General features: G+C 37.4%; 1 protein-coding gene across 1 annotated transcript in view; it reads right to left on the reverse strand.

Annotated features, from left to right (window-relative positions):
• Nucleotides 1–20,904, reverse strand: part of dmbx1b (diencephalon/mesencephalon homeobox 1b) — a 57,402-nt gene extending 36,498 nt beyond the window's left edge. Inside the window, exon 1 of the mRNA XM_048538728.2 lies at nucleotides 20,665–20,904. The gene's annotated coding sequence lies outside the window, so the exon portion shown is untranslated. The remainder of the gene's footprint in view (nucleotides 1–20,664) is intronic.
• Nucleotides 20,905–21,601: the final 697 nt, after the last annotated feature.

The following is a 21,601-nucleotide window of genomic DNA, read 5'->3' on the forward strand; positions in this document are numbered from 1 at the left end:
ATGAATGGTGAATATATAACTACTGTGGATTGTTGTAAAATCCTATCTGGTTCACTAATGTCCTTTGGGGAAGTAAATCTGCCATCCTCACTTGACTCCGGGCCCACAGCAATGTGCTTGACTCGTAAGTGCCCTCTAAAATTAACTAATGAGCCACTCAGATCAAAGACAATAAATGTTGGGCCTGTCAGTGACTCCACAACATTTAAATGAATATTAAAAAAAGGCAGTTCACAGTCAATGCATCTTTATTTCTAGCATAAAACATAGAACATAGAACAGTACAGCACAGTACAGGCCCTTCAGCTGGCAATGTTGTGCCAAACCTTTACCCTAAACCGAACGTCTATCTAGCCTCCACCCCTACCTTATACTATCATCCATATGCCTATCTAATGGCCGCTTAAATGCACCTAGTAAGGCTGACTCCACTACCCTCTCTGGCAATGCATTCCACACCCTTACCACTCTCTGAGTAAAGAGCCTACCTCTGACATCTCCTCTATATGTACCTCCACTCACTTTAAAACAATGTCCCCTCGTAATAGCTACCTCCACCCAAGGAAAAAGGCTCTGGCTGTCTACTCTATCTGTACCTTTGATCATTTTGTGTACCTCTATCAAATCACCTCTCATCCTTCCAAATTCCATTATAGCATGCTCCATGATATCATAAAAGGCAAGAATAAGCAGCTCCTCAAATTACATCAGCTGATATAGCTGACATAAGTACCATTCTCTAACTATTAGAGATGACCAGCTGTAAAAGCACTTCATTGGCAGTGAAGCTGCTTATAATGTCCTGAAGTCATGAAAGGCACTATGTGAATGGAAATCATTCTATTTTTCAAGCTGGTTGAGGATTAATATACTTACTTAATGAAACATGGCATGTGAAAGATATTATATATCCTTTAAGTTAAATGGCTAGGCTGTGACAGACAGGGCTACAACCCAATCAACTGTGTAGAGATCTTAGCTTTACAGCATATTGATCCCAGTGCCATTGGTGTAGGCATAACTAAGGTGACAAGATATTTGAGTTTAACCAAAAATCTGGTTTTGATCTGTCCTGCTGCTTGTAGTAACTATATTCTAACACTTTCTAATCTTGGCTGAATGACTTAGAGAAGAATTTGAAAACTATTTGTTTTTATTACTAATTAGAATGTTTACCTCGGATGTAATGTTGTTTGAATATAGACATTTGCAAGTCATGACAGAAACAGCTGATACTTTGTTGTACAATTTAATTGAACACATTTAATTGGAATGGAATTGGAGGAAACAATAGGCTGAGATGATCAAGTACTCTCGTCAGATTTCTCAGGCTGTTTCTGGGGATGATCCATTTCCCTTCACATGTTCTTATGCTGCGTTATTTGGTCAGTTCTATCTTTTCAAATCATTAACTTCTCATAAAGGCCTGTGACAACCACTATGAATACCATATATTTTATTGGAGACTTTTTTTCAATATTGGGTAATAAGCTTCTGACAAAAGTGTTCCTGATTTTAGATGAGAGCAAAGGTTGGGTCAGATTTGGCACTGAAGGCACTTTATGGATACACATTGCAGTGCATGGTACAGATCCTTTTACAAATAGGTTTTAAATAGAAATCCAAGATGTTAGAGTGGATGGTTCTTCAATTCATCTCTTTCCACACACCATGCAATACATGGGGTGAAATTTAACTCTCACAGATCTTTTCAGCAATATTCAAAATTGCACCTTTAGTAATAACCTATTCCTAACGGCTTTAATTTGCAGCATATTCATCATCTTAAACAGATGGAAGGATACTGACAATAGCTCAGAAATTCAGCCCACCTATTATTAACTGATAACCTGATTTGTGTGTGTGTGTTTCTATAAAGGTATGCATCTATATTATTGCAATAACAATCATATATAGTGAGTATGTGTGTATCAGACTTATTCTCCTGCTTGCCTCAGGAAGAGAGAAGTGTTTTATTGTTTTTAGCATCCTTTTCCTTTATTGGATTACGAGTGCACACATGTAATCTCTGTTTGGCAGCTATTGGCTGAACTTCTACCCATTTGAAATGTTATTATTTTACCTTGTGTAATCCAAGTGAACTTCAGAGATTGGCCTAGATGCTTTCACAGCTACTTACTCAAACTATTCATTCCTCTTTTCATTTGTGCCTTTGCAGTCTAGTTGTAAAACTACATATAGGATAAAATTCTGATAAATTGGAAGCCACCCAAAAAGATACATTTCCTAACAGGAGTCTGCAAAGAGTAAAATATAAAGCGTCGGACAAACTCAGTAGGCCTGTGGTATCTGTGAAGAAAGACAAAGTTAATCCTGTGAGTACAATTACCCTTCAGAACACAGGGTCTTGGGGTAGAATTTGCCTCTCATTGATCTATCTTTTTGCCATCAGCAAAGTTTACTGTAGGAGGCAACTTGATCCTTAACAGATTTAATTTACAGCTTGTTCATCATCTTAAATAGATGGAATGATACTGACAATAATGGTGGTTCTGAGTATCAGCTAAACAATTACTTGCCTCAAGGCAATACATATACACACATAACATTTATATATGCCTGAATTGTTGCAATAACAGGCAACCATAATTGATAAGTTTGTCAATATCAGACTTTCCTCCTTTCTTTTATTCTTTTGATAAGGGTCATTGAACTTGAAATGTTAACTTTGTCTCTCCATCGCTTCAGACACTGCCAGACCTGTTGAGTTTGTCCAGTATTTTCTGTTTTATTTCAGATAGCCAGCCTCAGCAGTATTTTGCTCTCATGTGATTCTCAAAAGGACCTTACTTTACTCAAATCAGATATCGGCTTCTTCCAACTTATTCAGTTGCACTCCAGCTGAATGATTTCATAATTAGATTCTGTAGCACCAAAATGAAGAGGTGAAATGAATTCAAGAAACTATTAGTTCATTATAATCCTTTCCTCACCTCTCCTCCCTCCTCACTTTGTTATAAATATTTTTAAAACAACTCTTGAAAGCTCCCTCACCCTTAAATGACCAGGACTGAAGTTACCGATTGCTAAGACTGGTTGATCACTTGGTGATCTCTGCGCACTTCTAACCAAACTGATTAAATTTAAAATTTAACGGAATTGAAATATAGTTTCGGAAACTGATCAAAAAACACCGGAATAAAAGTATAGTGTGACAAAATTGTGTTACAAAATGAATAGCAGTGGCAAGAGACATGTGTGGCATTAACACAAGTTGTGACCAGTTGGCTGGATGGCTTATTTCGGTATTTTACATTTTAAGTAAGAAGAATTACAGTGCCCAAGAGAAACAGGTTCAGGTCAGAACTGCTCCAGAGGTGTGTCATAACATATCTGGACAGGTTGTTTAAAATTATATACTTTTCTTCCAAATTTCAATACATATTTACATTAGTGTTAATTTTGCAGCCCATTCTGACTAGAAGCGGCTTAGAACGAGGGAACATGTCAAGTGTCTCATCTAATCCATGTATGTGTTGTTTCGATCATTTCAACAATTATGGGAATTCAATCATGAGACACCATAACATCGGAAAGAATACATTGCTGGTATTTCAATAGAAATTATTTTACACATAATATTAAAGCTATAACTAAAATATATTGACACAAAATATTGAAACATAAAACTCCACAACATCCAATGCACTAATCTACAACTACATAACAGAAAAATAACAGAGGATAATAAATATAGCAGAACTCAATATAAACATTTAAAACAATAATGTAAAAATGAAGCAAAACTACATTTCAATATACCAAAAGTAAGTGTTCCAGCACATTCTAACATTACATAATAATGGTACAGTTGTGCTATACCACATCAAAACATGAAGCAAGAACTCAGAATTACACAACATTCGTATAAACTACTATGTAAGACCAGAAAATAAAGTCCTGAAGTACAAGTTTGGTGTACTCCGACACAATATTTCAATACCACATTCCAATGTGCAGCCAACATATCACAGCATATCATTGCAATATATTACAGGACAACCTTTTCATTGATCTTACTGTAGGCAGTTTTCCTCTGACCTTTTTAGTTCCTTCTAAGCTGTAAGTACACACATCATATGTATTTTTCCTTCAGTCTACAGTATCACTCATTTGAAGCCATGACTCTTGCCATAATTTCAGACCTTAATTCATTTCTTATTCAAATTTATTTTGGGAACGCAAAATTGGAGAAAGCCCTGTTTCATGTAACACTTTTCAAACTTAAAATTAAAATGTAATTTATCTCCAACCTTTTTCTTTATCTTTAACCTTTGATGCATCTGAACATTGGGTCTTAGTTTCCCTTCTGTTTCTCAAGCATATTACACAGTATCAAAAGTCATAGCTGAATAACACTCCAACACAAATCAAATCTAGAATGATCTTAATATAATATTTGAAGATACCATTCGAATGTTATATGTTGGAATGCTATACAATTATCTAACAAGAATTATCGGGTCCCAAATTTGAAATTTCTTAGCTGAGTTGCTGTAAACTATTCCTGTACATTTCAATTTACAACTGTACAAGGCCCCATTACATAGCTACATTAATCCTCATTTTAAACTGTACTTAATTTACATGCTCTGAATGCACTTGGTCAATAAAAATCAGAGAGAGAAATGTTGCAAACAGTAATCAACCAGAGTTGGATAGTAACGTCCAATGTACTTCATAAACATGTAATCCACCAAAAAAATTACAAAATATCTGACTAAGTGACAGAATCTTGCAATGGTCTCTGGAAAAGTTTTGGCAATGGATTGAACCTTGGACAGGAATATGCCGTTCAGGCCCTTGAGCCTGTTCTGCCATTCAATGAGATCGTGAGATGACTGATCTGTGGCCTAACTCCCCATACTTGCCCTTGGCCCATATCCCTTAATACCTTTGCTAAAAATTAGTTATCTATCTCAGAACTAAATTAACAACTAACCTAGCATCAAATGACGTTTGTAGAAGAGAGTTCCAAACCACTACCACCCTTTGTATATGGAAGTGCTTCTCCACATCTCTCCTGTGTGGTCTGGACCTAATTTTTAGATTATGTTCCCTGGTTGTAGAATATCTGCCCAGTGGACATAGTTTATCTATTCTGTCTTTTCTGTTATCATCTTGAAGCCTTTGAGAAAGTCACCCCTTAACTTTCCAACTTTTCAAGAAAACAGGACTAACTTGTATATTCTCTCCTCAAGCCTTAACCTCTGAAATCCAGGTATCATTCTTGTGCATCTATGCTGCACTCCCTCCAAGGCCACAGTTATATCTGGCAGCAAGTATTTAGAATTATTTTGTGAATAGATCAGAATTTTGCATTTAATTATTTTATATAACACAACTTTTGTAATAGAGTTAAATAAAAGTTTGGGCTCATAATTTGAATTCTTTGCCTGCATTTGAATTATGAAAGGATGGAAAAAAGGCCAAAGTCTAGTTTAGACCAAGGATTGAAAAATGACCTTCTCCGAATGCCTGTATTTTCCAAAGAAATTAGTTTTCACAAAACTGCCCTGAATTTGGTGTGAATTGTCATTCTCACTTGGAGGGAAAATATAGGCGGCTGGTGTGGGTTGTCCTTAAGGACTGTGACATATTGGTACAACAGAGTAGATAGAGGGAGATTTTGCCTAAAACAATTTGTGCAATAGCTGACTTGAAAACATTTGACACTGATAGTTGGTGTCTGGAATGGGATAAGTTTCCATTCCTTAGCTGTAACATCCCTCACTGTTGATGCAAGAGAAAAACCAGAGCAAGACTCAACCTTTGATTAAGTGGTCAGTTATTTGGAGCTAACTGTGTGCTTCTGTGTAAAGAATTAATTGACTCTCATAGCATGCTTAGACAATGCTGTATACAAAGGCTTTGGTTCAATCGATGATAAATTGCATCTGTTGATATATATACATATATATATGGTCTCCAATTATTCCTGTAATGTTAAGTTTGTGCATTAGAGTTGGGATACAGCACTGATGAGAACTAGAACTTGTCACAGGCTGGCACGGAACTCATCTGTTCTTACAAGGTTTTGAATTAAATCTGTAGTCAAAAGATGCTCGCTGTGTATTGCAGTCAATTATATAAAAGTTGCAATTGATGAATATACAAACGCCAAACAGATTTGCATGGAAATGAAATGTTTTATAGGTAGATAAGCTCATGTGTAGTGTACAGTGTGTTTGTGTAAGTCTGTGAGTTTTCATGCATGCCATTTTAAGGAGAATTTGCTATAAATTTAGCATGAATGGAAGGGATTTCAGGTTTGTATCAATAGAAACTTAGCAGTTTAAGTCTAGTGAGAGGACCTGACCTGCCCTGGCATAAAGCAGATTGAAACTCCCTTGAGGAGCTGCCTCACATGGCTTACAATTTGACACAGTGTGAAGTTTAAATCCAGTGCAGTGTCAAACCTGGTTTACAAAGTACTCAGTGGGTCAGTGGTGCCCTATGGACACTTTGTAAGCCTAGTCAATCTTCACTTAAATGTTTACAGAGGTAGTATTGCCCTTTCCCCGTGCTCTAAACATTTCAATGTTTAACATTTCGGAGACAGCTCTGCTGCGGTTGCACTCAGGCATGTGCAAGGCTCCCTCCTAAAAAGGGCACTTAAAGTACTAGGTCGGCTTGAGCTGAGCACCATAAACAAGTTTACTGAGTGGACCTGCACTGTAGTATTCCATTTCAGACCAGTAGCTGAAGTGAATACATACAGTTATTGACAATCTATTTATCCTCAGCGTTTTATTAAATACCCTGGGCACAAGAATTGGAAGAAATATGGCAAGATTATTTTCTAATCCTAAAACGATTAAAATCTTAAAAGCTTTGAAACATTTTGATTTAGTGAAAATTATTGAGCATCGTCCAAAACTACATAAATTTTTTTAAAAATCATGATGTAACAAAAAGGAACAATAAAAAACTGGCAGAAGACATAATTTTTCAGGTGGTAATGATAATCAAGTTAACATTTACATTGTGCATTGTGATGTTCTTAATAGACATATAAATAATTTGTAAAACGTTAAAATTGCTTGTTTAAGTGGGTTTCTAAGACATTTGAAGAGTGGGAATGGGGAAGCAGTGGACTTGCTGTTTCTTTTTGAAATGTGCAACACTTCATGAATCTATGGTATAAAGGTAGACTGAAGAAACAACTATCAAAATATTTCCAACATTATTGATGGCAAATTCTTTTAATATGACATACTTAAGTTCCATTTGGTAATGTGTATATCACCTTAGAAAGACAAACTGTCCTGAAACTTGATAGTGTTTACCAGCCTGGCTCAGCACCACCTAAAGATATACATTTGAATAAAGGTAATTTGTTTAAAGTAGGAATCAAATACAGAAGCGATGCAGTATTCGATTGCACACTGAGCTACTTACCCACTTCTATATTCTATTTCTAATATTCTGTAGAAATTGCTATTAACATTATATCGAGAAGAACTGAACTCCTCTAACATTATTATTTTTCACCACAATCCTAGACAAATTAAAATCACATATTCCAAATGAGTGGACACACAGTAATAATATTCAAATTTGAACAAACTGAAACTAAGTTCACAATAATACTTAAGGGGTAACAAAATTGCCATCATGGAAATAGAAGGCTTGCTCTAGAACTTGGGCTGATGCCTGTAATTGAAGCAAAGTAGAAAGATTTACTGATCACCAACAATGCTAAAGCCAAGCTGGGATTACATGATGTTGCAGTTGGGTGACCAAAATGAAAAAGGTTTAATTTTAAAACACTGACGATCTTTATCAGAAAAAGAAAGCTGTCATGATCAGAGAAAATCCATTCCCTGCTTCCTGTGGATTTGCTGTTTTTCTCCATATTCAAACTGGGCTGTAATACTACTTCATTCCAGCACAACAAAGTGGTTGTAAATAAAAGTATACATTTTGCGAACAAATACATCTGGCACAGATCTTTACCTGCTGAGAATGCATATTGGACAACCACAGATACATACTTATGATTTCCCATTCAGGAAATATAGTGTATGGTCTTAAATAATAGCAGTCAAATTGACAGCTGTTATGCCGTATCTGATCATTTTGATGCAAACAGTGTACTGCAAACAATGCAAAAGCATTTCTAAGCTTTATTTATCTAACATCATTTGTAAATGCTTAACAGTTTCCCAGACTGTTCAGTAGATCACTCTTAATGTTAAGTTATTAGTAAAATAAATTAGTAGATCAGTTACATCTTTTCAAGTTAGTTTTTTTTCCATAGTTGACATTTACAAATAATATTTTTAGCTTAAATTGACAAATTAACTGAAATAACTTGGAAAGACGATCTTAGACTATTTTGGAGTATCACTCTGGAATTTTTGAGCTTCATTTCTAAACAGATCAATGTTCACAAAGTGTTGCTTGTCCTTTCAGTTTTAAAATTTGAGCTGTTGTTTGAACACTATTCAACAAAGCTCTGCACTCACATAATGTTGCTTGTAAGAAACTTGTGCGGGTCAGATAGAATAACTCAATAATGTGTACCATAACAGTGCCATTACTAACTATGAATATCTTGCTGGCACTCAAACAATAAGTGCATGTACATTTGCATGTATGTCTCCCATTTTCTTTGATTTTATACTGGCTTTATTTTACAGTTGCGGTATTGAGGATACATGTTCTATTTTTCCAATGTTAACACTATCATGTTAGCCTGAAACGGGAATAGTTCAATTCTGAAAAATTTGAAAATAAAATTCATGGTGGAGTGGTTTGTATTCTGTTTTATCTCAGAGTCAGGAGACACTTTGATTCTGATTGAGGAGACTGTTTCTTAGTGTTTTTATAAAGCCAAATTTTGCAAACTTACAGTAGTGCAAATTGACGACTATTATCCATGGGTATATTTCCAATGTTTGTAAGTTTTATTGTACAATGATAAATGTGGAAAATAACAGAAGATGTGTATATTAGTAACAAAAAGGACCAAACCATTACTGACAGTCCGAGGGTTCTGTTCCTGACGATGTTTGTAAGTCAATTGTATGCAAGTTTGAACACAATACAAAACAGCATAAGATATCTGTTTGGAAGTGTGATTGATCAGTCACAATTCAGATACTTAAAATTATTGGGATCTCATTCATTAGTACAAGCATTTGTAAGGTAGATGTTTGTAAGTTATGGTACACATTATTGAGTTATTCATGCATAGCCACTAGCAATGTACTATCAACATATTGCACCATAAAATATTCCTATTGTTTGTGTGTTTCTCTGTATTTGCTAACCTATAAAACCTAAACCCATGAAATGTAGATTAGGCAGTAGGCTGATCTATTTTACCTACACTTCTCTGCAAATGTAATTTGTTCTGAGGATTATTGAATGCACATGAGCAAATACAATTCAATAGTTCTATGAAATAATGAATCCATCTTTTCCATGAACTTTCCACCAGGTGTTTCTTTTTGACTCCAGTTGTATCATTGAATACTTTTTAGCTCAGAATGTAATATTCAAAGTAATAAACCTTAGTGCTGGTTTCAATTATATATGAAATTGAGTTCCTATTAAGAAGATTTTCATTCATTGCCCTCATTCTTTATCACTCAATTAGTTTAATTGAAGATAGTTGAAACCTAGAGGCCTAGCCTAATGCTTTGGGTTCAAATTTCGCCACAGCAGCTTCATTTAATTCTATTCAATTTATAAATCTGGACTTAGAAGCTAATGTCTGTAATGGTGGCCATGAAATGATTGTTGCAAAAACCTATCCTATTGACCAATCCTCTTTAGGTAAGAAAATCTTCATTCTTATCTGGATGAGCCTAAATATGACTCCTGATTCACCGCAGTGTGGTTGAACTTAACTGCCTCTGAAATAGCTTAACAATTAAATTAATTTGAGGACATTTATGATGGAACAACAAATGTTAGCAATGCCAACAACCATGAAAAATTTAAATATCAATATTTTCCTTAGTGATCTGTGAAAAGCACTTGCTAGTCTTTTTAGACACTCCCCTTTTCTGTAATTGAGAATAATAGCAACAGAAACTGATTAACTTCTTTCGAGTGTTGTTATTAGAAATAGGAAAAGACAGGTTAAAATTTTAGAAAACCCTATCCACAAAGACCAATTTAACAAACGGAACAGATTTGCTGCACATTTTGAGTGCATGAGATGACATTTCCATATTGTAGTCGTGTAAAACTGAAGGTTGAAACGCTGCATAACTGTGCCACTTTGATGTAGTATTTTCTTGGAAGAGTTGGTCTCCCACCATTTTAGTTGGTTACAATTGAATTAAAATCTGTGCAGAATCATATGCTGAAATGCTTTAGGTGGCCCGGTGAACTTTAAGGAATCAATTCCATTGTCTCTATTAGTTAAAATCACTACATGCTTGACTGCACACCAGTTGAGCTATACTGCCACTCAGCTCTGCTGCAGTTTTTCATTAGAATGGCTGTTATCTGAAAGGTCCTCATCCCATCATAACAATGCACAACATAGGGAATCTTATTCATTGTATATACTATATCATGAAAAAGTAGATTGAAAGTCAGTTTGAAATTGTATAACTACAAAGGTGTCTGTTCTCCTCAACATGATTCATTGAGGAGAAAATTACCTTTAACCTCTTTCCAGCACTTCTGGCAAAATCCAACTTTATGCTGCATAGCTGAACTCTACCAGGCCAGCAGTACTCTGTTGCTTGTCCATTGTAAAATAAACCCTCTCGGGAAGGGAATCTGTTTCTTCTGCCTTGATATGATCAGGAATCAGTATGCCAAGTTAATGCCTATTTTCTATTATAAATTTAATACATTTGTAAACTACTTGGCATCAATGAACTTTTAGTCACACAGCCAGCTCCAAGTCATTAATTGATATCAGGCTTCCCTGATTGAATGGTCTGTTGAGGCAAAATAATGTTGTGCTGTCTTCCATAATAATTCTTATTTTGCTTACTTCATTTTTCTCACTTTCTGGTTTGACAAATTGGAGACAGAAGATTTTAAATCATGCATACTATCCATCTCATACATCTCTTTTGTACACCTATTTTTCATGGGTCTCTCTGAACATTATGCAGGCTTGCAGCATTTTGGAATTATTTGGGGAAGAAGGGAGGAATGTGGGAGGGAGAGAGGATTACAGTTTAGCTTGCTCCATGCTTCACTGGGCAAACATAAATGTACATTTTGGAGAGGAGAAACCAGGCGCTAAAATTTTGGTTGATGTCTTTACTTTTCTTTAGTCCCAGGTTTCTGAGAACAATCTGCACAATTGTTGATTAACCATAGATTGAACTCAGGACCTTCCTGAGCTCCACAGCTTATATTCACGTTTAGTAGCAAATTTATATGACAGCTAGTTGGTTGGATAAAGTATGTGCAGTATAATGACAGCAGCTTGGATTCAAAGCCCCTCCAACGGTGGGGGTCATTCTTGTGGTCTCTTTGCTCCACAGATAGCAATGTTCAGACAATGAGGATGCTACAAAGGGAGAGCATATTTACAACCAAATGAATGCAGAATATCATCAGCATTATTACTTAGCTACATTGATTTTATAGTTACAGACGTTACATGAAAGATTGTGGTGCTGTGGTAATGTCACTGGCCCAGAAATTCTGGTACTCTGATCAAATTCCACAACAGCATCTGGAGGAACTTAAATTCTGTTGATAAATCTAGAATAACAAGCTAATCTAGAAATGGTGACCATGAAACCAACAGATTCCTGTATAAAAATGCTCTTTGTTCACGAATATCCTTTAGGGAATGAGCATTGCCATTGTTCTGTTCACTAGTAATTCACAAAAGATTCACAGCAGCATGATTGACTTTCAACTCTGCAAATGGCCCACACTGAAAGAATGACAACAAATGCTAGCCATGTGAGTATAATTCACATCCCATGGAAAAGGCAATGATGTAATGACAATTCAACATTTTCCAGGTTAACTGACAAAGTCTATCATCACAGTTAACAGGCCACAATATATGATCATTAATAGGCAGACATCATTATAAATTGATATTAGTTCAGGCTATTTCACCCTATTGCAGAAGAATATTTAATCATTACATTATATAAAGTCACTCAGGGTCAAAATGTTGATTGTGTACAGTCCTGTGTATAGACTGACCAGTAAGTATCACGTGTGAAGTAGCTGTGAAGTGGCATAACTCCAATTCACTAAAAATAGCACTAGACTGTCCTTAGTGAATGAGGGACTCTGCACAAAATGGCATTATAGGACAACAACAGCAACTGCATAGTGACAACAAGGAGCCATATGCAAAAGAATACTTGTCATAACCTCTGCTGCACTCTCATGGGCCTAGCCATAACGTGTACACTGAATTTGCAGCACAAAAACAGGCCATTCAGTCCAAAAGAGCAATACATTTCCCATGAGTCTTTTCTGACTCTGTTGGCCTTTACTACACTGTGCTTACATCTCTTTATTGCCTTCCACCTCAAATAAATGCTAAGACTCACTTTAAATGGATCGATATTCTGCTTCTACTGGTGGATGCAGCAGCAATTTCAAAGTTTGCGCCACTCGATGGAAATAAATTGTTCCCAAATGCTATATTTCATCTGGAGCAGCTACCTTATGTTTATGCTGCTTTGTTCTGGCCTCAAATACAGACAACACAGTTAGGAACATAAGAATGAGAGTAGGCCACTCACTGTATCCGATACGATCATGGTTAATTGAATGCTTTGATTCCTTTGACTCACCACATCCCCATAATCCTAATACTGGTAATCAGAAATCTATGCAATCGCTCTATCAAAGAAAGTGCCTCCACAGCTCATTGTTCACAAACTCCTGAGTAAAATAATTTTTTTCACTTCAGACTTTAGTGGCATGTCCTTTATTTTTTAAATTGTACCCCTGGTTTTAGACTCCCAAACCAACATTGACCCTGCCCATCCCTTTAAGTACTTTTTAGGTTTCAATCACCTCTCATTCTTTGAAACTTCAGAGAATACAGCCCCAGATTGCCATATTTCTCTTTATAGCAAATTCCTGCCTTTCCAGGGACAATTCTAGTGGACTTTTGTTGTACTCACTCTATAATAATATCTCTCCTGAGATGAGGAGTCTAAAACTGTACACAGTTCACCAGAGGCAGTCTAAACAAGATCTGATACAATTGAAGTAAGACTTCACTACTTCTGTACTTGAGTCCCTTGTAATAAAGGCTAACATTCCAATAGCCTCCTAGTAGCTTGCTACACCTGCATGTTAGTCTTTGGTGATTTATCAACAAGAATACCTAGGTACCTTTCTGCATCTACACTTTTGAACCTCTTAGTATATCAGAAATAATTTGAACATCTGTTTCTCCTACCAACATGGATAACCCCACATTTTTCCTCAATATATTTCATGTACTAAGTTCTTGCTCATGCTTGCACATTGGAAGGTCAAGTAGAGGTGGAAATTATATAGCGAATGGCAGAAGCCTTAGCAATATTGATATGCGGGTTGAGTGCCTGGGATGTGTTGCCAGAGGAGGTGGTGAAGGCAGACACAATAGCAGCGTTCATGAAGCACCTGGACAAAAACATGAATAGGAATATAGAGATACAGATCCTGTAAATGAAGACAATTTTAATATAGAAGAACAAAATGTGTTGATGCGGTCTTGGAGGGCTGAAGAGTCTGTTCCTTTGCTGAATTGTTCTTTGTTCTCGTTCTATTCACTAAGCCTAACAAATCCTTCTGAAGCCTCTGTACATCTTCCCGGCAACACAAATTCCCCCACTTAGTTTTGTATCAGCTGCAAATTTTGGGCCCCACCTCCAAATTATTGATAAATATTGTGCATGGATGGAGCCCAAGTAGTGATCCTTTCAGTGTCCCATTTGTTACAAGTAGCCAGTGCAAGACAGATCCCATTCCTACTTGTTGGCTGAGATAATAAAATGTGAGGCTGGATGAACACAGCAGGCCAAGCAGCATCTCAGGAGCACAAAAGCTGACGTTTCGGGCCTAGACCCTTCATCAGAGAAGGCTCTCTGATGAAGGGTCTAGGCCCGAAACGTCAGCTTTTGTGCTCCTGAGATGCTGCTTGGCCTGCTGTGTTCATCCAGCCTCACATTTTATTATCTTGGAATCTCCAGCATCTGCAGTTCCCATTATCTCTCTCCCTACTTGTTGGCTGTCTGTTTGCCAATCATTATCCCATTAACAGCAATCCCATATGAGTTAATCTTTCTAACCATTATCATTATCAATATTGTCAGTAACATCTTAAAATAAAACACTTCACCAAGCCCAACAAACCATTAATATTTGGGAATCTATGCTGATTATTCCAATCAGATAATCATGAACCAGGTTTCTTTTTAAATCCTTTATAACAGTTTCTACCCCATACTACTGGTGTAAAGCTAACAAGTCTGTATTGCCTTGGTCCTTTTTCTCCCCCCTTTCTTAAATTGTTGGGTGGCATTTGCTGCTTCCCAATCGAGAGCAATCATTCTAGAGTCAATAGAAATTTGCAAGATAATACCTATGCCTCAAGTGTAATTATGGCCAACTTCTTCAATATATTTGGATGAAGACCATCAGATCCTGGGAACTTGTCAACTTTCAGCTCCATTAATATCTTCAAAACGACCTTTTAACTAACACACATTTTGTTCAACTCCCTTCATTCTCCTTGGCCACTTGGATTTCCACTGCTGGGAGATTTCTAGTATCTTTCTCAGTCAAAACAGACATTTAGTTTCTCTACCATTTCTGTTGTCCCTATTATAAATTACGACACACCTCGCCAGCAGGTGGGACTTGAATCCATGCCTTCTCAGACGGGACAGTGCCTCCAGAACCTTCCATTACCACTTTATTAAGCAATTTTGTAGCTGTTCTCAAACTTCATTCAGCGCCCCTCTTAAACTCTCTCCTAGGATATCCTCTGAATTCTGGTAGCTCCGAATATTTTATGCATTTTCTCCAGTATTTCATTTTTTTTTGAAAAGGAGCAGAACTGTAGTTTGGTTCGTGCAAGGGTCTGTGTGGATTTATCTCTTGTTTCAAAATTCTATTCCTCTAGAGATCGTGTACAATTGTTTACATTATGTATGGCCTCATCAACTTACATTGTTACCTTTAACTATGTATTCTCAGCTCTCCACTTCACCCACTGTCATTTGTACAAAGTGGTCTAATTTGCATGTAGCGTCCAATGGGACCACCTGATTGTTGGATTTCTGCTATCATTATGCATAAGAGTGCATTAATGCTGTCACATTTGTGTTACACAGAAGAATGAGCATCAGGATATCAGCAACTGGCGAGCATATTGATGCCCTGATACGCGGGCGGTTTCACGCAGGTTTAAGCCTCCGAAAAGTGTAGAGCAATTCCTGTCTGATGTTATACAGGCTAAATACATGAGTCTGTTCAGCAACCCCTTGTCTCTCTATCCCTTGGTTCGAAGAGCAGTTCGCCAAGTGATATGGGAAACCGAATGCCGGAAAGCCCGTTCTTGCAAGAACCGTTCCGCCTGATACTCGGAGCAGCAAAACTTTCTCTGATCCAGTTTCTACCCCTTTCCCCCCTCGACATGAAACGTGACCTGCAGGTGACAAAGTGTTTCGGCAACAGTGTTATCTATTATTATCAAATTATCTGTTGGGAGGTGGGGGAGGGGGGAAGGCCATTAATTATGAACCACGCGATTACAAAGAGGTAATTGGTATAATTATCTCCATCCTCTTTAATGTAGTGTGACTGATGTGTTTTTTTGTCGAATTTAATCAGGCGATTTGTTTCGTGTTAAGAGACATAAATCCGGTTAAACTCAAACTTTAATTGCATAATTACTGAAGGATATCTCTATTTCACCCCATTGATATTGATTCATTCTGCCCATCCACCAGTAATCTGGTTCATGTAGTACTCATGCACCGATCCCATATATCAAACTGTTTCTTGTTCTATATTTATTCAGTATCGATGCGTGTATGTTTATTCCTTTATTTAAAGCGGAAATATGTATATCCATTTAAATTGTCTTTATGTATATACATATATTAAAAAACACCCCTACTGTGTATGTTTATGCCTTAAACTGCCTTTTATTGATTCAGTAAATCTGCATATAAATGGATGCCTTTCCTGTGTCTCCCGGGGGATTTTGGAGAATGAGCGTATTTGCTCTAATCTCGGGCAGTGTGAAATGCCGAACATCAGTGATGTCAAATAACCCTAATAGATTGTTAAAATGTCTCAGGACATGTCCCACAGATTTCAACTGAGGCAATCATTTTAGAAATTGCTCGTACTTAGTTTAAAATGCAATAACACTACAATAAATTAAAATAATATATATATTATCTCAGGAACAGAACTCTTCTGTGTTAAGAGTTGTACAAAGTTGGAACACTTAAAGGTGTATATATCGTTGTAAATGTGACTATATATTGGGGAGAAGGAAGCAGAATTGTTCCATAGAAACGGGCGAGTGGCAAAGGAATAAGCGCAGTTAACGTGGTAGAAGAAAGCATAGGTGTAAAAGGGGGAAAGTGATGTAAAATAGGGGAAAAGGTTATACTTGTTAACGTGTACAGGTATTGTTCTGACAACTGCTATCCCGGGAATTGGTTGATACACAAATTGCGCGTAGAGGGGGGCAGCGGCGAGCGCTGGCAGTGTCAGAACGCCAGCACTTTCGAGCTAGTATATAACGATCAGCATTGGAGGTAACCCAGAAAATCTACAGATAAAACATTGAATACCACAATGGGACATCGTGATCAGAGCCAAACTAAATAAAAGGCCCAGCATACTTAATTAAATACTAAATATTTGTTAAATAAATGTAACATTTTGGACCTATCTCAACCTGTAGTGAATCTGTTCTCTCCCGTACCCCACTCTTCGCTACCACCACTATCACCACCCCATATTCAGTATTGTGATGTGCTTGGGTTGTGAAAGTGGCATTGGCATTCGTACTCAACATCGCTTTATCTCCGTACAAACCTAATATCGACGATGCAATTATAGAATTGGGTAACGCGTCTATTTTAATAACAAATTAGTAAGAAAGAAAACTTTCTATTTGCTGCGTTTTCTTCTTGGAGCTGATCATCTCCTGGTTTATACAGTGTTAAAAGTTCGGCGTGGCGGAGCTGCCGTAAGGGATCCTTGCTGCGGGACATGATTATATATTTATTACTGTCATCTACATCTGCAAAGGCAAATCTAACGACAGCGACGATCTGGAACCAAATATACAGTAATCCTAATCGAACTGCATAAATCAAAGCGAGCGAGGGAGAAATGGAGAGTAAGAGGGTGAGAGAGGACAGCAAAGAGAGGAGAAATAGAGGTTCTTTTGTAAGGATAAGACTTTATACATCACTATACTTTAAACTACTAATAATGGTTTATTATTTGAGTACGCAATAGAATATAGATTAGATTGTACAATACTTTTCACGGAATTATTTGCAGCTTGGCGTCAAAAGATTATGTAACATGTTATTAGCGTGTTTATGTATACATGAATTATTTGCATAACAATATAAATTCCTTAATTACTAACAAATTAATCAGAATGTGTGTTCGCATTTTACATGGCAAAATAAATGCATCATATCAAAATCTGCAAATGCATTGAAACAGTTGTTATGCATTCCAAGGGGTTTGTACCTATAATTGGAACATTGGTAACTTTCCTTTAAATAATTACGTTGTGATAATTAAATATTTTTAGGGTGTAGCTTTAGGGCAAACGATATTCAAATGTACTAATTATAGTTAATTGAGATGTTTTCTCGCTGTCAAAGTGCGCTAAAGAGTATAGACTTGTTCACCGTCGCTCCAAGTGAAACTGAAAGCAATTATATTCATATTGTAAAATGAAAAACTCGCGCAAAAATTATTTCTTAATTGTTAATTATTGAACAGTCAGCTGGGTCTTGATTACATATTAGACAAGTGCAAGCAAAACGCGCAAGTTTTAAAATTGTGATTTATAGAAGTGCCATTATATTCGATTTAATTCAAAAGGCTCGGATTTACTATTTACATGGGTTTACTCTGTTCCTTAAGTCGCTGTACATGGGGAGGAAACTAATTATTTATGGACACTTGCTAAACAGTTTAAAAAATTCATCGAAATGAGATTTACAGCAGCGCCCAGGAATGTTGATTACTTCGACAGAGGCGATTTCTAAACATTTACTTTGCTACAAAGTAGGCCAGCATTCAGCAGTCACCTCTGCATCGGGATCATTGCCGTAGGGGCGAGTTTGGCAAGATTTATTAGATATTCCTTAAAATATGCATCCTGATCCCCATTTGGCTCAGGACCTAATAGAAGTGGAAATAGCTTTCGACTGCAGTGCGGTTCATTCATCATCCTCTCTGACACCAGGTTGGTTCTCTCCCCCACCCCCACCCCACATTCCCCCGCCCCATTTGCTGATCATATATATATGCATGCTTGGAAGACAAACCACAGAGTTTAGATACTTCTTGGGAAATCTGCTCCTTTCTCATCGTTATTTTGTTCTAAGGTCTTTTTTCCCAGGCCCAGTTTCAAGGTCCTCACTGTTATTTCATGCAGATATGCTCCCCTTTTATCTTCTGCGTTTATCTTATCCCATATTTTGATGGCGCACCTAACCAACCATTTCTATCCCCGTCATTGACCAACATTGTTGCTTTTACGCACGACAAATTAATTACATACAACTCACTCACCAGATGTGTTACATTGAACTATTTGCATCTGCCTACTTTGTAAATTAATTCATGTTTAATGCATTTATATCGGTATTCATTAAACATATTCGGAGTTTTTGTACATGCATGGATTTGATACAGTCTCGCTCTCAATCGTATTGCATTGTATGTACGGTTTTATGTTAAACTGTTTCTTTCGACTTAATTTTCTTTCCATATTTGGCAAAACTTCCTGCACAGCGCCATTGGTGAATCGTGTCTCTATTTTCGACTTGACATCTCGTTGTGTTCTCTAGATTCTCTTTACCTTGTTTCTCTGTTTTCCTCCTCACTTGTGACATGCATGTGCATTATCTAAGCACTGAACTAAAACAGCGTCCCTCCCTCCCATTTGTCCCCGCTTTGCGTGGTGGCCGAGAGGGTATTTGATATGAAAGTGAAGTGCCGGTCTCTGCTCAACCAAAGTAGATGTTTCCATATAAAGGAACAAGTCATTAAAAGCTGCTTTAGCAAAATAATTGTTTTAAATACGTAGGTGTTCTTTGAAGTGCACCATGACAATTTCGCCAAGTTATCACGGTCAAATCTGACTCATCAACACCTTTTCAGTTTTCCTCTAATGCCCGTATCTATTCTGCTATTTCCACTCGACCAAAGTAATACTGAAATAAATAATTCACCCAGCATAGAATTCGTGAACTTTTTCCTAAATTCTCGCAAAGCCTGGGATGGTCCTGTAAAGAAACTGAGAGAGATAGATAGGTGGAAGATTCTATTCCTGACCAATTATCAGAAAGGGATTATGGCAATTGGGAGATAAATGTTCCCATTGTGGAGACAACTTTAAAACTCCAGTTCAAGGACCCACACAGAAAGTTTGTTGGGAAATATCTCCTCATGGTTTGAGCTGGGCTAATCCGCTATGATCCGTCGCAACCCTCCTTAAACATTCTGAACCGAGTTAACGCATTTTGGGGAAAAAAGAACATTTTTTTAAAAGAAAGCTCTCCGCAGCGCCTGAAGAATCATTTAGGGAAATCGAGATACATCTGAATAACGAACCGAGTTGTGACTTTTCCTCTCTCAATCACTCCCTGCGCCCACGAAGGGACATCTGCACGCCTCGAGTCGCCTCCACTGCTGCCTGTCAGACACGGTTCAGTCAAACTCTAGAGTGGGACTTGGAGAGCATCCCCAGAAAACCAATTGTTCTGCACTGTTATACAACCTGGAGTGGGAAAATGACACGCAACTGCTACGCAGTAAAAGATGGGGATGCGCGATCAGAAAGTCTTTAAATCTTGATTGTTGCGACAAATTTCTGAAGGTATACGCCAATCCAATTCAATTTTTTCTATAAATTTTTTTTTCTTCCTTGCCAATTCTGATCAAGAATGGAGTTACCTTTATAGAGCAGTATAATTAATATGGACAATCAGGGCTGGGATTTAAGTTTTGTTGAAGCTGCTAAGAGAATGAGGTGGACTTTGAACAGAGATACACATTAACTGCCCCTCTAGAAAGATGCCACTTTAAGATACTTTGAAATAGTCAGTTGGTTCTGATAAATAGCCTATCTTTGTGAAAAATATCGATATTCATTGCGTGCATATTTTTATTTGATAACATATAGAATAAACAAGGAACAAAATGGAAGGAGGTCGGAGGCTGGAACCCACCAGCAAACTAACTTGTCATTAACAAACCAGCACAAATTAAACTTGGCAAGTAGGCAAACAGATTCAAGCAAGCAGCCTGTAAATACGCCAAACAGCGGGGGAAGTCATTAATTTGCATACATTTATATATACATAAATATACACGTTCATCTATCTAGTTACACACTCAAAGGCAGAAAGAAAGGAGAACAGCTGTGCTAAGTGCATGTGTTCAATTTACAAGACCATATTCTACACTTACCTTTCTACAGCTGAACCTTGCGGTCACCCACGGAGAATACGCTCCTAGGTAAAGAGGTCCGCGATGATAAGGCAGAACATATAACACTTAGGACTCTAAATTGATCAGTAGAATACTTCTGTCGTTTCAATTATGCTACAGATACCTCGTCTCTCTTTTTGTATTACTCTGCCCTTCGCTCTTTCGAAGTCTGTCTCGCACTTCGTTCTTGCAGATTACATTGGAAAGTTGCAGCCAATGACAGGGTATGTTGCCATCTGCTGGGAAGTAGGCTGATGCAGGATTTTAAAACAGAATCACTGGCGTGCTTCAGCAGCTAAGAGCAAGTCTGCAGGATTTCAATGGTCCCTCAATATGTCAATCAAAACATGGCCTCTCGCTCTCCCTCTCAGTTCTGCACAAACTTCTGGTAAAACAATCTGCGTCACATTCCCATCCAGACAGATCAAATCAGCTTCAAACATTAAAATACAATAAGGAACTTACAATGCATTATCGATAAGAAGGAACAACTGCCCCCCTCCCCACACAACGAGAAAAAGCACAGTATTTAAATGGGAAGCGCCTATTGTATATGGCTGACATTTTTTTCTGTTAGTGAGAACTGTACTTTTTTTTAGTGCAGAGTTGACGAACTCAACCGTTGATTTTATTTGCTTTTCAGATTTGTCATGCTTTCCGCAGCAGAATGGACGGCTCTAACCCTCTGGACATTGCTAATAGAGTCCCGGGTTCTTCCCATACAATCTCTCCCAGCCCTGACGGCTTAAACCGGGATTGGGGCAACACGACGCCATTCCACACACCAAACAAAACTGCCTTAAAATGACTACTGGTAAGAGGATTAAAGCAATAATGCCCGTCTCTCCTTGATGTGTGCTAGATAGCGTCTCCTTCCCGTAGTGCAACAGCAAACCTTGCTTTAATATAGGGGTGG

The sequence above is a fragment of the Stegostoma tigrinum genome, chromosome 8 (assembly GCF_030684315.1).
Source record: "Stegostoma tigrinum isolate sSteTig4 chromosome 8, sSteTig4.hap1, whole genome shotgun sequence".
Lineage (NCBI taxonomy): Eukaryota > Metazoa > Chordata > Chondrichthyes > Orectolobiformes > Stegostomatidae > Stegostoma > Stegostoma tigrinum.